The sequence below is a fragment of the Leptinotarsa decemlineata genome, unplaced genomic scaffold (assembly GCF_025532065.1).
Source record: "Leptinotarsa decemlineata unplaced genomic scaffold, Ldec_3_MD MMD2_tig00026361_RagTag_RagTag, whole genome shotgun sequence".
In the NCBI taxonomy this organism is placed as follows: Eukaryota; Metazoa; Arthropoda; class Insecta; order Coleoptera; family Chrysomelidae; genus Leptinotarsa; species Leptinotarsa decemlineata.
In genome coordinates this window covers 8,016,593-8,043,271 of record NW_027412704.1, presented here as the reverse complement: position 1 = coordinate 8,043,271, position 26,679 = coordinate 8,016,593, and the positions used below count along the sequence as shown (strand labels likewise).

Sequence of the window (26,679 nt, the reverse complement as noted above, 5' to 3'; positions counted from 1 at the left end):
TAGTTACTGACCGGCGACCTATCTATAAATTATCACTCAACAGCATTTTTATGGCTTTTATCGTTTTATCAAATTGTGGCAACTCCTGTTTTTTCTAAATATACTACAAATTGCAGTAAATGTCTGCATCCTGTCTTGTTTGGAAGAAAGCAGATGTTCCCAAAATTGACCACTCCCAGGTTATTATAAAACACACACGTGTTGGTTTATAAAGGCAAAACAGTTGCCCACTAGTTTGTGATGGGATATAATTGGAAATAAGTATTAAATAGTGAAAAAAGTTGAACTGCATCCATTTGGTTGGATTGCCGCAACAATTTTTCGAAATAATCTACATTCCAGACATCTTGTTACTAAGAAACTTTTTATCAACAATAAAGTTTTTAGCTGTTAGTGAAATTTTGAAAAGTTTTTTTTGAAAATAATTTTATGAAAGCCGAAAAAAACCCAATTTACTGATGGATTGATTAGAGACTTCATAGATTTAGTTCATACAAAAATCATTTGTAGTCAGTTTACAGAAGATTCTAATCGTAAACGACTTTATTCTCCAAGCATACCGAAAAGAACATCCATATAAGTAAATTATGGTTATCTTTTCTAGTTTTGTAAAGGTCGCAATCAAATTGTAGTAATTTTTTCAACTGAACAGATCTCTTTTCAGAAACTTGTCGTTGTGAATTGATGCTAGGTTAGATATGGTTATATGTTCAAACAAAAAACTAATGAGTTTTTTGTGTGACATTGATATTTCATATTTCAAATAATGTACATTGACTTTTTGAACAACTCATACAAAAAGCACGATTTTTTGTAATTGCCAAAACTATCAGTTTCAAAGACTTCTATAAAAAAACCGCTACACTTTATGCTGGAACACTTCCATCACGATCCGTAATTTACAGTAATTGGTGTAATTTCAATTAATTGATGTGATATCGGCCCGAGAGTGTATATTTATTTATACACACCGGCAAACTCACTATACTGAGGTCACCAATTAAATCGAGGTTCTACGAACACCTCACAAATAATAAATTACTATAATTTTGATTCTGAATTATCGGATTTTTTTGTAATATTCAGCTGTTGCATATGATTTTGAAATTGAATAACAAAATTGGGAGAAATTTTTATCGAATAACTGAAATAGACTGGCAGGGCCGTAGCGAAAAGAAAAACTGGGGGGGGGGAATCCAAATTTTCCCAACCCCACCAGCAAAATTTTCCAACTTTAAAAAAATTAAAGCCGAGGGATTAGTTACTCCTATAATATATTAATTTCCTTACTTAACTATCCAAAGATTGGCTGAATGCTTATGCCCGATAGAGTATGCACAAACAAAAATAAATTTTGGTAATTATAAAAATAATAATGGGAATTATTCTACTTTAGACCAAGGTCCTTGGTCATTCACCATATCAACCATGTATAGGAATATTCAATACAAATGAAAGGAAACAACACCTAAATAATATTGTGCTTATTGTTTTCTACTATTATTTTTTCTATCTTCACGGCCCGAAATTTCCCAACTTTTCCAAGTCGAAAAAACAGCGAAAAGTTGAGAATTTCGTAAAATTGACACTCAAAAATTTGTGCACTGTTCATACTTGGGAGAAACTAATATTTTTTTGAACTTTTCAAACTACTCAGAATTTTTATTCATTTTTTTACTATTATATTTTCCAATCTTCACGTCCTAAAATTTCCCAACTTTCTCTCAACTTTTTCCCAAGTCGAAAAAGCAGGGGGGAGGTTCCCCCCATCCCCCCCATGGAGACGACCCTGTAGACTGGATATATTTAAAAACGAAAGTTCATGTTTTAATAAATATCTACAAGTATATAACGCTTTATCGAATGAAACTCTGTCATAATTGACAACCTTAGTTTAACTACAGAGATATGATATCAATTTCAAATTGCAAGCAATTTGGTCTACTTTCATTCTTCGTATTCATATTATATTATGTGCAATTTCATTTGTCTCTGGTTGGGATTGAATAAAAATGTGATCTTGAAGCTAACTTTCACCCTCGCTTTCACCTAAGTTTTTGAATATATTGGTTGCTTTTGTTGCATGAAAAAGTAAGGAAATAATTTTGGAACAGAGCTTGGAAGATTGGCGAATTGTGGTGGTTATTTTTGGGTTGGCACTACGATTTTCCTAGATATTGTCTATAATAATAATAATAATAATAATAATAATCTATTCTCCTCTTGTTTTACATTTTTGTACATACATATGACACGGTGCAGAAGATAAGCGGGAAGGGGAATGAATGGGCAAACCTACAGAAGATGAAGTCTATGCTTAGGGAATTAGAGGGGGAGGTTCAATTGAATCTGAAGTTGATAATGATAATATAACATAGTATATGCATGTAAGGAATATAAAATATCTAAATAAACAATACCTAAGTATATAGTTGCTAAAAGTGAAATGTCTAAAATGTAACATTAATTATCAACATTAAATGGATAGTATTGTATCCAAAAAGATAGCGGTACAATAATGTAGCTGTGATGATGTGATGTAATGTAGCCAGTCGAATTAATTTAATTTAATTTTGAGGATAAAGTATTTTCTGTGCCAAAAATTCCAGACATTTTATCTTTCCTTGCAGATATTTTATCTTTCTTGGATTTTTTCACCTTTTATTATTTGAAAAATAATGAGATAGAATTCTGAAGACGGATGTCCATATTAAGTATGACAAGTGAACTATAAAGTTTTCTCTTTCTCCATTACAATTTTTGGATTTTTCAGATTGTAGAAGTGGGATAGATAGATATATAGAAGTTTATTGATCAGACACCAATTAAACATTCGATTGACAAGTCAAAATACCATAGTTATATTTTGCTTACTGCTAAAATGGAATATAAAAAGTATTAATGTCCGTAAAATATAAAAATAATAAAATATAAAACTATCCAATAGAATTAAAATCGTCAGGAGCAGAAAATATTTCAGTTTAGACTTGAATCTGAACGGATTCGACTGGTTTTTCAATTCATGGGGTAATACATTATAGAAATTCGCGCCTGTATATTTTGGGGATTTTATGTAATTGTTTTATATGGCTAGTTCTAGTCTAAATTTGTTTTTTTGCGAGTTTGGTAGATGTGAAATTTTCAATTTTTCATGAGACTGTTTTTGTGAATATAGGTGTGAATCAGAAGTTTGTATAAATAAATACTTGTGAAAGTTAGAAGTTTTTTCTCTTTGAAGATATTTCTCCAGGATTCTCAATAATCCAAATGGAACATCAGGCGAATTATCCTCTTTTGTGCTAAACAGACTCTGCTACTATCGGTGGCCAAACCATAAGCTACAATCTTATAACTTATAGTCGAGTAAACCAATACATAGTACACAGAAATTATACCCTCCACATCAAGGCAACTTATCAGATTTTTTATTGCGAAATAGTGTTTATTCAATTTGGAGCAGATCATAGTGATGCATTCCTCCCATCTGAGATTGCTATCAACAATTTTACCTAGAAATTTGCAACTTTCTTGAAATATTATTAATGTTTAGTTGTTCTGTGGAAAGTTTTCCAGTTTTGGATCTCTGGAATTGAACCGCAATGGCTTTGGAATAATTTATGAATAATCGGTTCTTTTCACACCAATTATTAAATTGGAGAATAACGTTATTTGTTTTTCTGAGTAGCTCATTTGTATCTGGGCTGGATACTATTATAGATGTATCGTCTGCGAACATATAAACCTCTCATTTATGTAATCAGGAAGGTCGTTGATGAACAATACGAAAATTAAGGGGCCAAGAACGCTCCCCTGGGGAATACCAGTGTCGATTAAGTAATGATCGGAAGTTTGTTCACTAATTTTCACTATTACCTCTCAAAGCAGATTATTTTCGGATTGTTCGGTGTCGAGAAAGTGGGTAATATCGGGCTAAGCCAATCCATTTTTCATAGACTTGGATTTCCAACATGAATTTTTTCGCAGTGTTCCTAACAGGCAACCTTACAAAATCCTGAAAAAGCTCATGACGTCACAGTTATTCCGAAATGTCAACTTAAATATAGACGTACGTCGATAAAAATATTCCCACACGAATTTGAATATTCCTAACGTGTTAAACAAATTGTTCATTAAACGCGTACATCGAATGCAAAGAATTCTTTGTTTTGCAGTTGCATAAAACTACTTTCAGCTCAAACTTCACCCATTAAAGCCACCATTAATGCGATATTACCGCACCGGAAAGGACTTTAGAAAAGTTAAACAAAAAACGCCGCCGTTCTTGACGTACTTGAATCAATTTAAATAATAATTGTAGTAATTTTCAGTACGATGCTCATCCCAGGCCTGCTATAAATCAAGGGATAATTAGAAAATCTGACGTCGGGCCCTTCTTGTACTACTTGATGCAGAGCATGGAGCATACATATGCATGTCTCATTATACCGAGAAGGCAGCATCATGTGTAATCGGTTTTGATTCCCTTCGATATAATAAATCATTTCCTGTTAGCGCAGCTCGTATTTCGCGTTTCTCCAGGCTTGCGAATATCCCCTCATACTCATGGGAACGGCTTACAAAAACCTGAACACCAATAGTTTTGATGGAATTTGCTGATCAGCAACATTGTCACGATGTGGCTGCTAATGAGATTTCGTTTTACTAATATTTCACTTGCTTTACAACTTTAAATTATTGATTGTGAAAAAATAGTGATTTTCCTAACAAGTCTGGACAATACTGTTTCTTGGACGAGTAGACAAAATTCTGGAAGAAAAACTGGCAGTCCAAAAAACTGTTTTTAGACTCTTGTCACACGAAACTGATGCATCAAATAGTTGTCAGTCGTTATTTCGTCGCTATGATAATGATCAACTGAATTTATAAAAACCATACCTAACAAGATTTTCATATTTACAATTTTCATTTTACTTTACGGGAAACTTCTAAATACAGAGAAAAACTCTACTTGATCAATGAACATTCATTAGAAAAAACAATCCAAAGGGAATATAAAAAAGTCTTTCGTCTTGAATGTTGACATCAAGAAAAAGGATTATTCATAATAACATTCAAAATCTAGACGCAAGTTTTACCAGTCGGGGAGAGATATTTCGACTGCCATTAGTTTGACATGAATTTAATAATTATGTCAATGATGACATGACATGATAGTGGTTTCCCATTAAAACAATTTAGGAATCACACGTTGAAAGGTAAGACCTCGTTAGTCCTTAGTTCACACAAGTTCTGAGAGTAAAAACAGATTTCAAGCAGATTTTAAACAGATCTAATTAACTCTTTTCTTTGAACTTCTATTCATTATTAATTATTTGAAGTGGGTAATGTAATTATTTGATGAGAATTACGGCATACTCAAAAAAGCACATATTTTTGCTTGTTGTCCATTGTTTAATGTCTTTCGTTCAAAAAGACTAGACTAATTTCACTACGTGGCGACGGCGTATCTCTGCTAGTTGATTCACAAATATCGACTCGCTCGGCCTTTTCGAACGCTTTCAAATTTCTGTCTTTTCTTTTGTTGAAATACTAGATTTGACATCTGATTTATCCTTCTGCCTACAACTATTAAGATTATGGTTTCCCCCATTTTTGAAAGTACTTAAAGTTTCGTTAATTTCTGTGAAATACCGTAATGTGATTCCAAATAATAATTTCCCAGTATTAACTTTGAGGAAAATTTAAAGTATCAACGTTATCAAATCGTTATCTTTGACATCAGTACACCAATATGAGAATGAACATCCTGCAGGAAACATCACTTAATCAAAAACGAATGCGTGAGAGGAAAAGGAAGTGAATTTCAATATTTTGAAAAATTTGATGGAAAGGAGCAGATATTGCTTTCCCGATTGTCATACCCGATTGTTTCCCGATTGTCAACTTCTCCAAAAGAGACACGTTGAAAGTTCGCTTAACATACGGTTCATACGGCTAGTTAATGAGTGTCGAATAAATTAAAAAGGAAACATTTTAGGGAGAGTTTAGTTTTTTGGAAAAGGTTTTTGCTTTTCAATTTTCATGAAATATCTATGGTTGGAATTGAATTAATTAACCGTATGAATATTTATACGAACTGTCATCGTGACAAGTGTAGAATTGTTACTTTCTGGTGACATAAAATCGTAATTTTATGACAGAAATGACTGCTCCTTTTTCGAAGTTACCCAAACATAATATCTCCCAAAACATATTCATTTCTCAATTGAAACGCTGAAGATACTCTCTCCTCTCAGCCACTATGTAAATTGTAATTCAATTCAGGAGATCACAACTCACGATTTCTGATTCCTATCCATTTAACTTCCTCCAGATCAACAACGAGATACTGTTCTTTTGGTACCCTTTCCAAATTGAGTCATTAAACAAACATTAACTTTCGTGCTGATCGCGTCAGTATCTTCAGTAGTTGATGGTGGCTAACCGTTGCCCGGTTCTGAAACGTTATTAGACAGTCATACATTTGTCAGCGTCGGATGGTCAATCTATCATTGAGACAACTGCTGTTAGAATGTGATTTGTCTATATTTGGAAGGTTGATAGAGACGTTTCAACTGTCCCGATCTACATTATTCGTACACTTGGGGCAGCGAAAGAGTACACATGCGTCAACAATGTGTGTTATCAGATATAAAATGATGTAATGGCCTTGAACAATCTAATCTTTTGATGAAGAATCACTTTCATTTTGAAATTCTTTCAAAAGATTGTGGGCCAATTTCATGAAATTAGTCAGCAATTTATTACCTATTTTGTAATTAATTAAGTCATTACTACGCCTTGGTCAAAGAAGAAACGGACTTGGTTTAAGTTTGACGATAGTCGTGTCACGAAGTGTTCTGGCGATGCATTGAATCTATTGGAGCCTTTGGAGACACCCTACATTTTATTTTATGAGAGAGAGGACATTGGCAGATCAAGATCTTCAGACGATGTGATGCTGCAGGTTTTTCCGGGTTTTCCCGCAGCTGAAATAGCAAATGCGCCACTGGAATCAATGAAGTCGCCCCGGAGCGCCAATTAATTTTTATTGTTGTTTTTATTTCCAACATATTGTAATAATATGTTTTTTTCAATAATAAATTACGTTTATATTCCATATTCCAACTTCTATATCTTATAAAAAAATATGTTTAAAATCTGTTTTTACGTTAATCAGTTGTCGTCCCCATACGAACGACAACTCTCAGAAGTACAGAAACTTGTGTAAGCTAAGGACTAACGAGGTCTTACCTTTTAACGTGTGATTCCTAACACGGAAAAACTTAATGTAAATATAAACGTACGTGGAATATTAGACACAGCCATTACCAATTTGAGATTAAAATTCATAATTGCGACATACAATTCACTAACTAACAAATGTCAAATGCCCGCAGTTTTAAGTTGTGAAAACAAATATTTGTGTAGTATATAAGACTTCAACTGTGGAAACTGTAAAATAAAAACATTCAACTGTCAAACGATAGTAATACATCAGCAATTGACGTTGGGATATTGTTGGATTGTATACGTTGGATATTCAACATATTTTATTGAGGGACAATAAAACTAGAAAAATCTGATTGAGATATAAATAGGTTCTCAGAATTAATCCTAAAATAACCATATTATTTTCTCTACTTTACTTTTTCTACATTTTTAATAAATTATAGTTGCATTTTCTTGAGCAACGATATATTCTTATATTCAACGATGTATTTTAAAACTTACCAAAGTCAAAATTGAAGTAATAAGAGAGGCAGTGTTTTCAGATGATTTTTCAGTTCTCAACTTGTGTGAAACTTCTCTCAGGTTCCTCTCTATTATTACGTAAATGAGATCAATTATTCTCAAAATAAAAGAAATAAGCGATGACTATCTCTCTTTGATGGTTAACGTTGACTTTATTTTTTATTTTTCACTTGTATGGGGTATTTCGTTAATCGCTTCCTAACTTTAGATTTGAAGAGAACAAAGTGTGTGTGTGTGTGTGTGTGTGTGTGAGAGATATCCTTTAATTTTTTTATTCATTTTTAAAGACCTACGTATGCCATTATGCGTGGTTTATAACGTCGAATTTTCCATGACTCTGGCTCATTAATCAGGCATTTGAGGACCGCTGTAGTTTGTGACTTACTCGCCTTCACCTGCGACTTGGGAAAACCCCTAAAGAAAAAGTCAAATGGGATCAAATCACACGATTTCGGTGGCCAGATCATCTCCACGGGAGATGATCATGGCCTCAAATCGCTCGTGCAGAATATCCAATGTGGTATGAGTTGTGTGGCACGTAGTGCCGTCCTGTTGAGGCCACATATCGTTGTTGTCCAGATCATACAATTCAGGCCAAAATGTGTTGGTAATCGTCGACCTAAAGTGCTCGCCGTTGACAGTGATGACCTGGCCAACGTCGTTCTCTAAGAAATATGGACCAATGACTGCGCCAGCCTAAAATCCACACCAAACAGTGACTTTTTTTGAATTCATTGGACGCTTTTCGATCTCATGTATTGGTATCGTTCAAGCTTCGACAATTTTGTTTGTTTACTTACGGTTCCAACCAGAAATGGGCCTTATCTATAAAGATTTTTCGATGAAAATTATGGTCAGTTGCCAACTGCTTCAGAGCCCATTTAGCGAACATACGTCATTGTCTATGGTCGTTTACCTCCAGTTCCTGGGTCAGTTGTACGGGTGCAGGCCAAAGTCACGACGTAAAATTCGCCAAGTGGTGGTCTGCGAAAGGCCGAGTTTTTGTGAGCGACGCGAAATCGACTGCCTCGGATTCTCCTGCACATTATCACAGATAGCGGCAATGCTTTCGGCTGATTTTGCGTTTCGTCGACGTACGGGTGTTGGCGAACAGTCCTATCTGTGGGACGATTATGGCGACTGTAAAATGGGCGAAGCGCACGGTACGTTGCCCGAACAGAACATCCATCTTGATAAAACAATGTTATTATTTCCACCTGTTGTTGAATGCTAGTTACTTGTAGAAACAGAGTGAATAACAACTGATTTGGTAGATTTAGCTTCAACAAGATGGTCGTTATCAATTGTAAAAGTTCAAAAATCTCTGTTGGAAGACCCTATAGAAGAAAAGGATGACACATAAAAGTATGTATTTTATAACGTATCCCATTGAGGGTGTATGTGTAATCTTCTATTGCACCAACTGTATATGAATTGGTTCACGAACAGACATTCTTTGAGGAAATCATTATGATATTGCAGGAGTTTTGGCACGTATACTAGGAAAATTACGTTATACTATGAATTTGAATATCGCTTAACATGTAAAACACGACAAGAGCGGCAGCGTACATATTTAACATATTGGAATTATTCCGTGGTATTTTTTTGAAAACTCTCATTGTTATGGGGAATCGGTTAGACTTTTTTCTAGAGGAAAGTTCCGTGTAAACGGTATTGTTGCTCTATGTTAGGAATTAGAACTCAACTTTCTCATTGGTAGGTACTCAAGGAAATCTACTTTTGAGTTTAATTCAATTCCATACTTAGGAATATAACACGAATCGGATTACTTTATGGAAAGTTTCCTGAAATATCTAAAAAGATACCATTGTAATTAGTTGATGAAGACAATTATTCATTTATTGTAATTTTCTTGCCTCATGATTTTCTTGAATAATAGTTTACACACTATTCTTCTACGTCCACACGATTAATATTTTTGGAACTTTGCTTTATCAAGGTGAAATTAAATTGATAGTATTTGCAGTTAAGAAGTAACTGACATTATTTATAGTGGACCACTTTGCTGACCACTTAAGATACAAATAGTAGAACTTTGAGGGTACACATCAAGTAAGAAACGTGTACTCTCGTGTATTTCCAATATTTCAAAACGTGTCTGAACACTATCGAGGAGAGATACTTACGTGTGAGAAAATAAATATTTCGAAATATAATCTCTGATTATCCACTTGTGATGCACTGTTTGGATCCTTTAGGGTACTGATGAATATTACTGTTTTATCCCAATACCAAACCGTTATTTTAACACGTATTTCGATCACCAAGTGATCATCTTCAAGAAGGAAACTGTTTGATCTTCCTTTTGAGTTCAATCTTCCTAATGAAGATGGTCACTTAGTGATCGAAACACGTGTCGGGGTGTTAAAATAACGATTTGGTGTTGGGAAAAAACTGAACCAGAAACTTCTGTGATACTAACTTTGATGAGGTATCTTGCATAAATTTCTGTCGGATATAATTCAATATGCAGCGTGGTAGTAGCTGGGTAAGTGGTTGCCGGCAGACATTTACTAGAACCTGCGGTGGAGGTAGTTGAGAAAGATGAAAATTTCGAATTTTTATTTGGAAATACTCATTTTCTTATTTCGATAGTTGTCAATTTAAACTTCAGGGGGAACTATGAAAATGTTTTTTGAGGTTATATAAAATTAATAAGGAGTCTTATAGATTACCTAATGTTGGTGAGGATAATCTCAATACGAGTATATGTTCATAAAAAAATTTACACAACATGGACTGAAAAATAATTTTTTTTAAGAAAGAAGAAATAAATTAAAGAAGAAGAAATTAAACAGAATTAGATATTTTTGAAATATTTTACTTTTGCCATGAAAACATGGCAATCTCAAAAGTCTACAAAAGCAGAACAATTATTAAGAAATTTTCAAGACATCAATAACATTCAATCAATAGTGAAGAGAAAAACACCCTCCCCACCTGCTAAAGATACCGCTGCCAATCAACAATCTAAAAGGGGTTATAAAATGTTGAATTTATAACTTTTCAATATTAAATTTTCCGCAAATCAATTTTTTCAATTGATTTCTTCTATATTTTACTCCATGTTGTGTAAATCTTTTTATGAATATAATATATATTGCTAACAATTCTGAATGTTAGTACTTCAGAAATGACACCATTGCTACACTTATTCTTACTCCTATTTTCAAAATATTAAATCATTAATCTCGTACTGGGAATCGCACGTTAAAAGGTGAGTCCTCGTTTTCTTTGCAAGGGGACGACAGCTTGGTAACAGACAAACATCACAGATTGAGTATAGTCCTTGTAGCAGAAAAAATTAATGTATTTCTATCTAATTGTTATTTGTTCATTCATTCATATCAAAACCCATCACACAACATCTTTTATGCAATAATAAATACTATTTTTGGTGGTCTCGTGAAAATTTTAGCTCCTTTACAGTATCACAATAATTCTGAAAATATCCAACGATACTGTATCTAAGCCGTCACCTTGAATTTATGAACTATTTCGCCTTCAAAAGTTGTTATTCAAGCGTTTGCCAATACCTGCAAAATGTCTTTTGTGCGACTCACAGTGAAAGTTCTAACGTCTATTGACCCAATTTCTTATAGAATTTTACGTAATCCCATATCAAAAGTCACCTGACAAGGTCTTTCAAAGAACTGCGGAGAAAGACCCAGATTTTCTAAAGGAATTAGAAAGTTTCGGAGATAAGTACGTTGTTTTCGTGAATACTTTGACAACCTGTATTCTGATATATTTTGAGTGAATCTAGGTGTAGTTCATGAAAGTCTTCTTCAGGAGTCGAACTTGAAAAGTTCAAATTCGGACAGTAATAACTTTGGTTAATTTATTTTTATTATTATAAAATTCATTTATTATTATTATTATCATCAAACACTGATTTACAAAACTCTAAAGATTTTTATAGTGACAGATGGCCCTTAAACAGATCCGAACCAGTTTTTTTAAAACTGTACAGTTTTAGGCGTTATTATTTTTAGTAAAAATTTGGTAATCCGTGAGGTTGAGCAACTTCCATTTATTAAGTAGTTACTTTTTCTTGAAATTTGTGTAAAGCTGAAAGTTTCTGTAATCACCAGTTCCTAATATTCGAAATTTGATCGTTAGTTTTTGGGATACTGATGATTTTATATTTGAATTCTGAAAATTAGCAAGGAATGAGTATTTTTCCATCTTTTTTTTTTTAACCTTCCACAATCTGAGTCCTTTTTGAATTGTCAAAATATCTGGTCAGTTTCATTTTTAAAACGTCCTCAACGAATGCCAAATATTTATTTACTATTTGTTCATGTTTTTCAATGAATGTGACATATTAAATTCATTTACTCATGAACAGCAACTCTCAGAAGGCGAAACTTGTGCGAGATAATGATATAATTCCATGTCTAATACAGGATTCGAACAGGAGGTTATAAAAACAATAGGAATATTATAAGAATGAGTGAGGATAAAGGAATAAAAGGAGTAAAAATCTGAAGAGTATTTGGGTGTAGTGATATGTAATACAGACAGAGACGTATTATGTGAAGTTAGTTGAACAATTATGGTGGAGAAAGAATCCTTCGGAGCAATGAAGTGGATCATACAATTGGTCACACATGAAATTAAAGTAATAATGAGATTACACCTATAATTATGATGGTACTGAAATTATTACACTAACTAAGAAGGACGAGGAAAGTCTGAGAAAAGTTGAGGAAATGGTACCAGTATGAATAACGCAGAATACTAATAATAATTGCTTTATTGTCCCATTTACAGGACAATATAAAATTTTATTCACAATGTTATTTACAAAATAAAATGAACAAAAAAGGAAAACTAATTCTAATTACCTACTTCAAGTACACGTTAGCAATTCTAATAATGTTATAAAGGTTAGTGAAGAATAAATCACCATGGGCACAAATGCTATTGAAATTTGTACACATAACATATATTGGGGAATTGAGCATAATGTTAGTTCTTGCTCTGAGAGGTTTAAAAATGTATTGAGATCGTGAAGCTGGCCGTGGTACATTGAAGTCAATTCGTTCAAGAATTTCAGGACAGTCAACTCTCTCATTCACTAACTTCAATAAAAATATGAGCGACGCACATTTTCTGCGATGCTCTAAACTAAACAGTTGCAAATGTTCATATATGACATCATTACTGATACCTCTCTCAGGGTAAGAACCTTCTTCTCTGAAAATTGGAAATTTACAAAACTTTCTTTGAACTCTTTCAATGGCTATATTATGAATCTCGTAGTATGGACTATACTTGCATATCCTGTCTTCGAACGTACGTAGATGAAATACAACAGCTTCATGGCTTTAATATTATGAAAGTTTCTGTAATTTCTAGCAATACAACCATGAGCTCTGAGAGATTCTGAAACTTTTCGTGAAATATGTCTACCAAATGTTAATTTATGATCGAATATTACCCTTTGATCTCGTTACATCTCAGCAGATCTGAATCCTGTATTACATACGGGAATGTATAAACCTCTTCTTTGAGACTACAACTCACATTTCTTCACATTGAGTTTAAATTTATTATTGCTACACCAAGCAACAAAAAATTCTAATTGAGATTGAAGATTTACACAATCACCTACTTCCTTAACTATAGAAAATAATTTGAAGTCATCCGCGAAGCATAACCGCTCACAAGCTAAACTTTCACATAAGTCATTAATAAACAATAACAATTAAAACAAAAGAGGACCTAGGTTGGAGCCCTGAGGCACACCAGAAGAAGCTATATATGTTCTAGATTTATAACCGTTATGGGACACGAATTGTTTTCTACATGTTTTCTATATGCAATTAGAAGTAGATGAAATCAATACATTCCTATTTTGTTGTCTTTGGCATGGATCAAGAACAGTAAACCGTAATAAAATAAACACGAATTGAATTTCAACAGGGTACTGAAGAAGAGGAAAGCCTAGATCGTGGTGATCACAAACACAAAATCTTTCGAAAATAATTTACTCAAATTTTGTATTTTTGACATGGAAATACGTTTTTGAATTTTATTAAAAAAAAGGTTTCTTTAGTTGTCACAGTTCTGATATACTGCAAACTATTTAATATTTAATATGTTTCATGGGTATTATAATTGAAACCACTTTTGTTGGTCAGGACTGTCAAATGCGATCTGTTAATTTACAAGATCGTCTTTACTTTCAGCATTTATTCTATGAACTCTTTTATAATTTATACATTATATCTACTCAAATTTCTGGAACAAAAATCCTATCGCAACTGCCGGAAACGTGCGAATGGCGAACATTCGCGGATAACGAAACAAAAATTCGCGGACTAGTGGAAATAGAGATACACCGGCGAACGATCAGATATTTATACGAGTTCAAAAAACATATTTGATAGTTGAGTGGAAGCATGAAATCATTTTGCGTTTTCCCGGAAACCATAAACATGCCAAACAGAATTTATCTCGAGGGAAGGGTTTCTACGTCAATTTTTATATAATCGCTTTTTGGTGTAAATCAAACGGTGCTGATTTAGGGTCCGGAAGTTATAAATTCATTTTAACAATGAAGCTAGATAGAAAATTACTAACTGGATTATAATTCATTTACTGTACAAGGAAATCCAGAAATTCAGAAAAAGTTTGATATTCGCTCCATTTATTATCTTTTTAGGTATGTTTACTGACTCTGCATATTATGAAAAAATTAAAATTACTCATCGGAAAGGAAAATGCCGATTTGAAATAATAAAACTACTTACTGGTATTAAATTTCATATTGTTGTTTCAACCCACTGACTTGTTTTTTATGTGAAATACTTCTCATATTTAGAGAAACTTGATTTTTCCGTTAATACAACATTCTGTTAATACAACAGCTATATGTTATATTTCTGTTTCTGAAAAGATTATTCAGTAAGTTATATATTTGATAATAATCGACATCTATCTTTTTTACCAAGTGATTCAATATTTAAATGAATAAATGTGTCATATCATTTATAGATTTCATAAGCACTCTCATATGCTTCAAAATACCTTCTCTCACAACAAAAAATTGATTTGATGTTCTCAAAAATCATAAAATGTTATTCAAATCATCGAGTTTCAAAGTATCAAAAAGCAATCTGTTCACCTAATTCAAAATAAATGAACAAATAATAGATAGGTACACTTTTTTTTAAATTAAGAATCTATTTTGAAAACTACCCTATCAGTGTAATAAATTGAATTCTCTACAGGAACGTCTAAGAACAAAATATATATTTTCGTATGTTTTCGAAATATTTTCAATCAATACCATGAGAAATTAAAAAAAGAGCTTGGCTTTCTACTTCTCCCTCTTCATACAGGAATCTTATCAATTTCAAAAAATTAACTCTTTACAAAGATGTTTAGATCATGCAAAGAAGTAACTTTTCTTTAAAAAAAAACAATTTTTCCTGAAAACATACCCTTTTTAATTTGATAAAAGATATATCGTATGTATTACATTTTTTAAAAGACTGATAGTGTTGTATACTCATTTTCTAGGTGATTCTTTTTTCGATTTTCATTTCCACGTTCATATAGAATTATGATTGTTCACAGAAAATGTATATTGACTCTAGAGTTTCAAAAGTATCCGTACTCTTCCCAACTCTCTTGTTTTATATAAATGATCTAGAAAAAATCAACCTTTCAGCCAATTTTGCTATTTTCGCAGATGATTCCACCGTATATATGGTGTTACATTTATATCGAAAATAGTGGAAAAAGTTCCCAACTGTTCCTGTAATGAAATATTGTTGCAGTCATTGTTCAAGCTTCAAAAAAGATCTTCAGATATCTGACTAAAACAAAATTGGCTGTGAACCCTTATTTGCTACTTATAAAATCCTCACCCGCATAGCGATTTTCAATAATGAGACGAAAATGTAATGTTATAATTGCAACATCTTCTATCAAATTTCTAGGTTATTTATTTCTCATGACTCCACTTTATGAACAAATATGTAAATATCCAACATCGGTACATAAAAGACATATACATATAAAGGAATGAATGATCACAAAACCGCAAATTGTTGCGGTTGTTCTATTTTCAATAAAAAATTATTGTCAACTTCGGGTGTGACCGGAAGTTTATAGATCATCAACTACTTGTCCTGAATTTTGAGATGTCAGATGGATGATGTATACTTTTACAAAAACGCCTACTAGTCTTGTCAAGGATCACCCTGTTTCTTTTTCAGACTTCTTCAACGGTAAATGAAGTAATAAAAGTCATCTTTCTTTTCTTCCAACAGAAGTCTTTGCAAATTCCCGAAATGAATAAATATTTTACTGGACAGGTTCACCTTCAAGATTTTCTACTTACTTCAACTAATAATTGAAACATCCACTATATCTCAAACATCTCAAACTTGGTGAACGCTCCATTTTATGCCGAGAACATCTCGCGGTCCGTACAGGTTAGATATTCGAAGGTGTGAGATGTCACCAAATGATTTATGACCGCACTTTATCGTGTAGAGGCTGACTGTTCGCCTCCCGGTTGCTGAATCTGCAACTCTCCACTCATGTGTGCTTGTGGCGATAATCAACGGAATGGAGTTGCGGAGAATGTCCATAGAGCTGACCGGTGTGGATAAATTGGAACTCTACCGGGATTCTGAAATATTTGGAAGTGCAGAGTATGCGGTTTTTGTAATACTGGTTAATCCTTGGAAACATCTGCTCGCTAGTTCCATAAGGTGCTAGGAATTGCATATTAAGAGATAGGACCTCGTTAATCCCTAGCGCGCGCAACTTCCGACTTCTGAAGATTATCGTTCGTAAATGGGACTCAACTAGTTAACGGAAAGACTTATTTCTACCACATTACAAAGGTGGCTTTCTCATCTCAGAAGTTAACTAATGGTTTTGCAGATTTTTGTAATTTTGCGCTAAGAGCGGAAAAGTTAGCGATCGATAGCGAAAATTTTGCGCTTCGTAAGGGCAGTTTAGCATTTGGCGTAAATGTGGGTTCACTATTTGGAGTATTCTGACCTTCTCAAAGTTACTTTTTATTGTTGAACAATATGTATAGTGGAAGTGTAGCATAGGCGATTTCTGAATATTTAGTTGATCTTTACCAACATTAATGCACTAGTTTCATTACAAAAACAAATTTCTACTATCAAATATCAATTTTCAGTTACGTATGCTGCTGTTGATTATTTTGCGCTTAGGTTGGAAAGTTTGCACAGGGAAAATTTTTGGTTTCCGTAGTATTTGAAATAAATTGCTTTTCTGGTTTTCTGGTTTTCTGGCTTCATTACTACAGATGATTTTCTACTTTCGAATATTAACATAGAGATGACACCATAACCTTTTTTGCGCTCAGTAGCAGAAAAAATTGCACTCAGTAGTGAATTTTCACGCTGTTATTTTAAATGCCAGTTCATCATTTGATAATAACAGTTACCGATATAGCTTTGGAAGGTCACTATTATGGTTTTTTGATTATCAATTAACCATTGAAACACGTTATTTTCGTTTAGTTAAATTGCAAATATCAACAGTAAAGTTTGCTGTTGTTTTCTACCTTGCGCTTCCTAAAAGCCTATTTTTAGATATTACTTTTTCATTATTGATTAATCTATGTAGATTAAAAGTTTGCTGTCATTAGCTATTTTGCGCTTGAAGCAAAAAAATTACTCGGTAGTGAAAACTTTGCGTTGATTTACACAGTGAAAGTTGATCATTTGGAATACCAGTTAATAATAAGCTTCGAGGTTCATCATTGTGGTTTTTCGAGTACTGTTTGATTGTAAAACACTTGTTCGCATTACAAAAAAGGTTTTACCAAATGTTTACCAAAATCTTTCCCAATTTCCAAAATTTACAATTAATGTCGCCAATATATTTATAGCTGTGGTATTACAATATTAGTATTTTTATTGTTGTAACATATGTAGTTGAATAGAAAATCTACAGGCTTTAGAAATATTTGCAAGCGCACCTTATGCTGTTTCTGAATTAGCTACACTTTTCCTATTTTGCGATCAGTGGCGAATAAGTTTGCGCTCGATAGCGGAAAAAATTGTATATTTTCAACAGTGACGCGAAGTTAAATGACAAATACGGTTTGAATTATATTTCACCATGTTTGCGACTGCAAATATAGGTATCACATAGCTAAAATATTCAAATAAAATGTGGACATGTCTCTAGTAGTTACTGATTTCAAAAAGGAGGTTGGCATTATGAAGCGCGAAATTAAAATTACAGTGTGTATAATATTGATGATCAAAAATGCAAAAAAATAATTGTTTTGAAATGTGAGTGAAGAAAATAATAGAAGTTGATCTACCATAAACTCTCATAAGAGAAAGTAGACTTATTGTTGAGCTAATTAGAAGATTTGAAATTATTTTAAGCAAAATCCGTAATGCAATTAGGTTTTCATTTTCGAATTCGTGAAGGAAGAGAAAACACCCATGAGTTCAAAAAATTGCAGTTTGGAAAGTAATGGACAATAATTACCACTATATTAGATACAAATAATTGAAATGGAATGGAATTTGAAATGGAATTTCTCATTTTGATGATAAAGATTTCAAAGACTTCGTTAGAAATGTGACCTCCCGAATATATAGAATGAAAAGGGTTTCACAATATATACATACTCAGTAAAAATGTATTCATAATAACTGAAACACTGAATGCCATCACTTTTATTTTTATATAAGATTCTTAGTCGATGACTTGTCTTCCCACGCAAAACAACAGTAGTCTCTCCCAATCTCTCACGAATGATTATCTTTAATCCATGGTGGATGTTATTACTGTATTAAGTCGCCCACGTATGCAATTCTTTATTTATTGAGAACTTGCTGTGGTTCTGGTTGGCATGGTTCGGCCTAGAAAATAACAGAGTTAGTTTGATAACATAATTATTTCAGAATAAACTTCAGAACTAACAAGATTATGGCTTTGTCTAATTGTTTCAGTTATAACTATTGAATAGAACTATATTTATTTAACTGTATAGCTACATAACTATAAAGCAATTCGTTATTATGAGTATAGGAACATTATGAACGCAAATGTAATTATTTTCAGAATTCTTTAAAATGCAATTTACAAGTAACGTTATTGAATTGACAAAAGCATGTCAGAAGTAAATTATAAAACAAACTGAAGTGTCCTTAGAAAATTATTTGTTGAAATGCATTTTAGTAGCCGATAAAATAGCATATGGGACTCGTTTATAAAGAAAGATTTTAGTAATAATCATAAACTGGGCACCCTTTTCCAGCATCTATGATAATTGCACAAATTGTAATCCCCTTAATCACAAACTAGTTCCATAATAATTATACTTATTTGCTATCAAAACATCTTCTACAGACTCACAATATTCTAAAAATTTGCAAACATGACCTTATTGTCCGACCTTTACTCTCCCATCCATCAATATTTCATAAAAAAACTCTAAACATTTCTTGAATGAAACATGTTTATCAACTTTCCCGTGCTGAATAAGTGATCACATTCATGCCAATTAAAAAACATTCAAGTTCATCTCGCACCAGACACTTCGTCAATGAAATCAAAACTCACCAATGTGAAATTACGTCATAATCAAACTTCTGATACGTCAACTAGTTCCCAACTAATGACACCGACCTAACCTAACGCTTTTAGAAGCCATTATTTCCCCCCGTTCAAAGGAGCCATGTTGATGGATAGCAGCCATGATTGTTTAGAATTTTTAGTGTTCCCCTTCGGGGTTTAACTCCACCCTTCATTCAATCACTTCTGTTGTTATCCACCCCCTGCCCTTCCCTATTTCACTCCCTGTGTAAAATACCTTTCACTGCCATCTACTGGTTATTTAGTGGTTTTCTTGACCCCTGGCACAGTTTATGTCTTTATACACTGACTCCCGATAGTTTATCACCTTACTGATAGAGGGAACGCCGATCGTTTTTTTGGGTTTTCGGCGAAATGTATGGGCAGCATAGATTTGTTGCGAACAATTATGCTGTAAACGCTTCTGGGGACAGAGGCGGGCAGAATTTATTTGAGGAGGAAGTGATGAAATAACATTATATTTGAATTTTGTTGATCATGAAAATGCTTTGAGTGAGTCATAGTTCAATGCAAATAATAAAAAAACTTATAGCATGAGAGTCGTTAGACAGTAAAGAAAATATTGTGCTTATGAGGGCATATTGGGCATAAAATAGATAATATGTAATATTACATAAAATAGATAATAAAACTTTCCTTAGACTTGACTTGATTGAAGAGTTGGAGATTTCTAAAGAACTTTCCAACAATGATAATTGTTTGAATACTCAAGTAAACTTAAACAGAGAATTCCTTCCCCTTCATAAGAGGATTATGAATTATTAATTAATCACAATTTATTAATATAATTTATTCAATATTTTTCCTCTACATATTCATTCAAACCCATAATGGATCACTCCTCAAGTTGGTACCATTATTTCAACATGACACTTGACACATTCTGTCTCAAGTTGTCCTTCTTCATAAGATACTTTGACTGAACCACATGGCCTGAATCCAAAAATGTATTTTCTTGGCTATAAGCCTATTTTGTTTTATATAATTTAAATATTACAATGTACAATTCACTTATCTTGATACTTTCTGTTGCCTGACAAGTAAGTAATCTCAAACAATTTTTCCAAATTTCTTAACCTTAAAAAATTTTACAACTTCAATTTCACTAAATTCCCTTTTCAACTAGATCACTTACTTTCAGGTGAGCACTGATGATGACGAAAGTCGAAAGCGCTTTGCAAGAATTTTAAAATATTATACACTTTAATACAAAACCTCTTCGATTCATTAATTCAAATAAGTGTATTCAGCTTTTCCAAATCCTTCCACTTACTATTTTGTTCACATCAATCTAATCTGGAATTTGGTATTCTGAAAAAACACTTTCTAAGGCTTACCATTATTCTGTAGATATCAATGAACTAAGGTTCCCTTTTTGTAAGTGTTACTTTGTCATCTTTCATTTTCTGGAATATAATTTAAGATGAGTCAAGTTGCTTATTTGTTAGAGAAAAAAGTCGTATTTGAAAATTGAGTACTTATTCTCAGGAAAGCAGCAAATTGATTTTTTTCGATTATTATAATAATTCTACCTAATGGAAAAATCACGAATAGGCGAGGTTCAGCTAGAAAAACTGATTCCATAAAAACTACACATATAGAAATAAAATATGAAATCATAAGTTTTGTAAAGTGTACAATTTTCAAAACAGTAGCGACAACGAAAAACTTTTTCAACATAGTAGCGGGCCTATTGAATCTAGTTACTACCTGGATATTTTTGCCTTGCTTGATTTTCAATTTTGTTGTTTCTTATTCACAAACATTGTACAATTCCATAATAGTCTGAATTCTCAAAAATATTTTTGCATTAAAACGAAAACATTGCTGTCAAGGTTGTGACTCTATATTTTATAATAATTTTTCCTCATATGTTTAGTATAATCTCCATACGCGACTGCAATAGACAGATTAAGGCAAAAACGTCAGTCTTTTCTGATAATTCAGTGCCTACTTTTTTGGAAATATAGTATACCCTGAAAACATAAAGTTATTAAGGCACAAGCTAAGGAGGAAAGATCGAGATTCATGATTATATTTCTTTCGCAGTTCTTGAATTTCAATCCCAATAGCTTCGAAAATCCTTCTTTTATTTAATTTTTTTCATCATCCTGATGGTAAATACTTATTACCGATTTTGTTTGTCCGCTTATTCAAAAGGATCCAGAATGTTTCGAATTTGGAACCAGATTCATCAACAATTTTTGCACGTTGTTATTTATCATTTTACAATTTTGATCCTTTCTAGTTTTTTTTTACATTGGTTGTGTATTTTTAGTAATTCAGTAATATGAAAGTATAACGAAAAAAAAATAGCTGACCGCGATTTGAGTGAAAGCATTTACGTGCTGGCCTCTTGAATTATTAATTTCATGAAATAGTTCAAGTGGGAATAACCGAACTAGATTTTAAAACGATCAAATACCTAACAAATCGTGACTTGTTTCGTAGGAGTGGAGATATTATGTTTTTTCGTGTTGAGAAACAAACTAAGAGATATTTTTTGTGTGTTCTTGAGATAGACAAACGCATATATATATGTCTATTGAAATGGATATGTTCAAGGTCAATTTTCTAATATGAGAATCTAGTAGTATGCAAAGAAATTTGGAAATACACATTTTATGTTCGAATAAATGTGCGAACAAAATATATACCGAAAGAAAATATTGTTATTGATTTTTTCGGTTCTTGTTTTACTTTTACAAAACATTTAATCGTTTGTTCGCATTCGTCCATGAATTTATAAGCCATTTGAGCGTAAGCAAACTAAAATACTTTATTGGGACACCGTATACTTTGACAATCTAGATCTAGTATAATAGCAACAAAAGATAATATGTAATCGTCAGATGGAAAGTCTATCGAAACTCAAACAATTCAATATCCAGGGTAATATTAGCCCGAGAAGTAGTCGTTTTCCGGTAGTCATTCAACAGAACCAACAGAACGAAGTATTCAGTTTCTTAATCTCATAACTGATTAACGGAAAAAACAGATTTTGAACATATTTTAGACATATTTTTTTTTTCAAACTTATAAACTTTATGTTCGTAATATCTTCAGTAAAGAAGTAAATGAAATTAAAAGTAAAGGTAATAAATGCTCGAGTCGTCAATGACACAACTATTTCACCTGCTTCTCATCCCTTATTTCGTTTTGTCAATATTTGTATGTAGTTTGCAAGTTATCCTCAGAGACTATTAATCGAGCTGAACAAAAGAAACATTTTTTGACCTGTAAAGATTCACCAATCACGTCTCATTTCTAATCGGTTGGATCACAAATGGCTGATTTTGGGAACCTTGTGTTAGAAATATCTAGAGCCACATCATGTGAGTAAGATAGACAAGTGTATAAAAGACGTCATCCTGACGTCATGATGAATCCCTATATCTCTAACTTCACCTCTTTTGACTTCCATTGGAGTAGTATAAACTAATGACTTGAGGTGGAACCAAAGGAAATAATCCAGGGGATTTAAGTCCGGTGATCCAGCAGGCCATAAGTGAGGTCCACCTCAACCAATCCAGCAATCTCCGTACGTTACTGTTAAAAAACTTTCGTGCCAATATGCCGAAATGCGCTGCAATTCTTGTAACCAATGGTACGTTCTCCAGAAACTGAGGTAGTGTTTGTTCCAAAATGTTACGGTATACCTCGCTGGTAAGGCTTCCTACCGGTCCAATTAGGAAGTCACCTACAATTCGCACCCAAACGTTTAACCTGAACTGATGTTGAGAGGGATCTTCAAGCACCTCATGTGGATTTTCTTCACCCCAAACACGGTTATTGTGGAAATCAATTATGGCATGTCTTGAGAAACTGGCTTCATCGGTAAAAAGAATAAGCGTCAGTAGTTGAGGGATTTGAACCAATGTGCACAAAAGCCATAGACAGAATGCAATACATGGAAGAAAATCTGCAGGAAGAAGTGCCTAAACTCGTTGTGTGTGGTATGGGTACAACAAATAGTCTCTAAGAATGTTCCAAATTGTCCCGTTACTTACACTTAAAGCATTTGCAATTTTTCGAGTAGAGGCCAGCACATTCTCTTCTACTTCTACCGTTCTCACTGTCATTGGCCTTCCTGTTCCTGCATTTCGCTTCAATACTCCTGTTTGACGAAGTCGTTGATGTATACTTTGGAAATTTTTTCTATTAGGCACATTACGATTAGGAAATCGTTCACTGTACAACTTCCTAGCTTCCAATGAATTGCCATCAGCATCTCTGCGTTACTATAGCCATGAAAGAGGACTTCACTAACAAGATTTTGGATATTCAACACAGAAAATGCACGTCAAATAGAGAAAGTCAGCTTCGACATATTCGACACATACAAATGATCACTTACAAGACATTCTATTCAAATTGAATGTCTGCAGCCGTTTGTAGTAATCGAAATGTTGTTGATAGGTACCAACGGAATTGTTAGATTTTTCTTTGAAACAAAGGGCCCTATCAAAAATCATCAAAAGACAAAATATTCTTAGAATAGTCCAAGGAATAGTCCCTCAACTTTTTGCCTCATGTTTAATAGACACCCTGTATAGACACCCCAAATTTAAAAGTCCGTTTACAGCCACTTACGATTTAGGAGGCAAGCTTTACGATTTAGGAGGCAAGCTTCTATTCAGTTGAACTATACTTCTGATATTTTGTTACTTTTCGACCGCTTTTCCGGTGACATTTGTAACAACCGGAGTTGATAACTGGAAGACGATAATCATCTCATCTTGATTGTTGAGTTATTTATTACACCTGATTTAGTTAGCACTCTGGAGGTAGAAGATAATAGCGATACATTTAATTGTATATTCCATATTTTCCTCATCGGCACGTGACTCTTCAGACTTTAGACCATGGATTTTATTTGTTTCAGCTATAATAATAACTCGAAATCATCATGCCAGTTCATGACAAAACCATTCCACTCGTATAGAATCAAGGGTACAAAGCCTAATCGCAAATAACAATAAAACAATATTGGATTATTACCAGGACATATCATACTGACGCTTTTTGAATTTACTCATCGACAACGCTGACCTAAGACTGACCCTGGTGATGCACACGTTATTAAAATACTTTTAATTAATTGTGACAGTTCTCTGATTTATTGTCACATTTCTTTCTCAGACTTAACAAGCATGTGACAGTTATTTAGTTCAGCAAAAGCTGCTCCAAACAAACTAGTTGCAACAAACAACGGGTATCTCTTATCTTAATGTAGCTTTCGTATGTCGACATTCTTGTGTAATAAATACGTGGTTTACTTTTCTTGGAAAAGTTCCTGTTGCCTAACTGACTGTCGGAAAACTTTGTTGACCTCGCATCATAAAAATCTTGGAAACTATTCAAAGTTCACTCATACCGAGAGTATACTGATCTTGTAGATAACCGTTTTGCCGCATTCTGGTTCAACCACTTACAAGATATTATGATAGAAAAAAAAGCTGGAGAGTTGAACATTATTATTAAGATTGGTGAATATGTTCCTTTTTTCGTTACTCAAATTACGACTCAAATAATGTTTGCCTTTTCTTTTTATTACATCTAATTATTCTTCTACTTTTCACAAATTCTGTATGTTCAACTCAGTACAGACCAAAGAACGTTTCTCAAGTTTTTATTTATTCTTTGTAGTTTGTCTTTGTACTCGTAGAAAAAACTACATGTTACAAGTGCATGTTTTGAACCAAATATTACCAATATTATGTATCCTAAACGATTTTTGAGTTTGAAATGTGTCTTTCTCTTCTTTGTTAAAAATCATTCATCAAGATTATGTCAAGATTATGCATCAAGATTTTTTTATTTTACTCCTCTGATAATTTATTAGCTTCCTTGAAACTGTTTCTTCAATTGGCCCATTGCGAATCTAAAAAATTACTTTACAATTACAAAAACTTTGCCTATTAACGAAATAGTATAACCATAATATCATGATAAAAAATTGCGCTATTCGCTGTCCTCAGAAAATTGACTTCATAGGATTTGATCTTTCTTAGGTATTAACTTACAGAGTGGTACAACGAAAAGTATGCACCTTGCTTTTCTCCTTTTTCTGTAACTTAACGCAAAAATGCTCGGAGCAGGTCAATTTTGCTTTTGAAGGGGACACATTTTAGATGTATTTTTCTGAAATGTGTAATTGACTTAGTAGAATCCTACTCCAGCAAGTGCTGAAAATGTGACCCATTTGCTTCCATACAATAATACAGATTTTGTTCAAATCTATTCCTAACATTCTGTAGCATATCAGGTGTTATACTTCTGCACTCTGCTGTAATTCGTTGGCGAAGATCTTCTATGGACTCGGGCTGCGTAGCAAAACATTTATTTTTCTAGAGTCCCCAAAGGAAAAAGTCTAAAGTCGATAAATCAGGTGACCTGGCAGGCCATTCGATGGGGCCTCTCCTTCCAATCCACCGTCCAGGAAACCGGTCATCTAAAAACTCTCTTACTGGAGCAACATAGTGAGGAGGTGCTCCATCTTGCTGGAAATGAAGCCGATCATCATTATGATTTTGGTCATTTTCAATTATTTCTGTTATGAGAGGATCAATTGCTTCATTTCTGATCGGTTTCCGTGGCTGGTGTTTCACATTACAGATAGATCCGGTATCGACAAACTTTTGGACTAACTTGGCAACGTACGAATCATTCACATTTTTCCCGGGATGACTGTTGTTAAAGAGGCGAGCAGTAAGTCTAGCACAACTATTATGTTGATAATAAAGTTTAACAATTTCAACTCGTTCAGGAATGGAATAAACCATTTTTACTGTAAAGTTGAAATAATTTCAAAAGCAACCGAACTGAATCAATGAACGTTTGCCTAAATTCTTTTTGTACACTTATCTGCTGTTGTTGTTTGAACCAAAAAACGCACGAGAGAAATTGAGGAATGTAGTAGTGATAAAAATGCCGTTTTTCCGCATTAACACCAAAAATATCGAGTAAATGTTCTTGCTTTTTTAATAACTATTCAAGTAAATACAACAAATTAGTTATCATTGGAAAGAGAATTTTGTGCATCACTCGACCCCACTTTCCATTTAAAATTTTAGGGTTGTTACTCACCCTCGCTAGGGGGTTGAAGGCACAGGTAGAAAAGTACATCTAAAATGTGTCCCCCTCAAAAGCAAAATTGACCTGTCCGAGCATTTTTGCGTTAAGTTACAAAAAAAGGAGAAAAGCAAGGTGCATACTTTTCGTTGGACCACTCGATATAGGTAACTCAGCAGAAAGAAAATGAGTGTCGAGTAAAAT

The 26,679-nt window shown here is 33.3% G+C and overlaps 1 protein-coding gene and 1 long non-coding RNA gene across 11 annotated transcripts in view; one reads left to right on the top strand and one right to left on the bottom strand.

The window, feature by feature from the left end:
• The window catches only part of Ptl (prothoraxless), a 491,222-nt gene that overhangs the window by 413,832 nt on the left and 50,711 nt on the right, over nt 1–26,679 (top strand). The window lies entirely within an intron of this gene.
• Nucleotides 18,425–19,415, bottom strand: LOC141486665 (uncharacterized). The gene is made up of 2 exons (XR_012467973.1): nt 19,369–19,415; nt 18,425–18,665 (listed from the first exon to the last, which is right to left on the bottom strand). It is a non-coding gene; the product is annotated as an uncharacterized lncRNA (long non-coding RNA).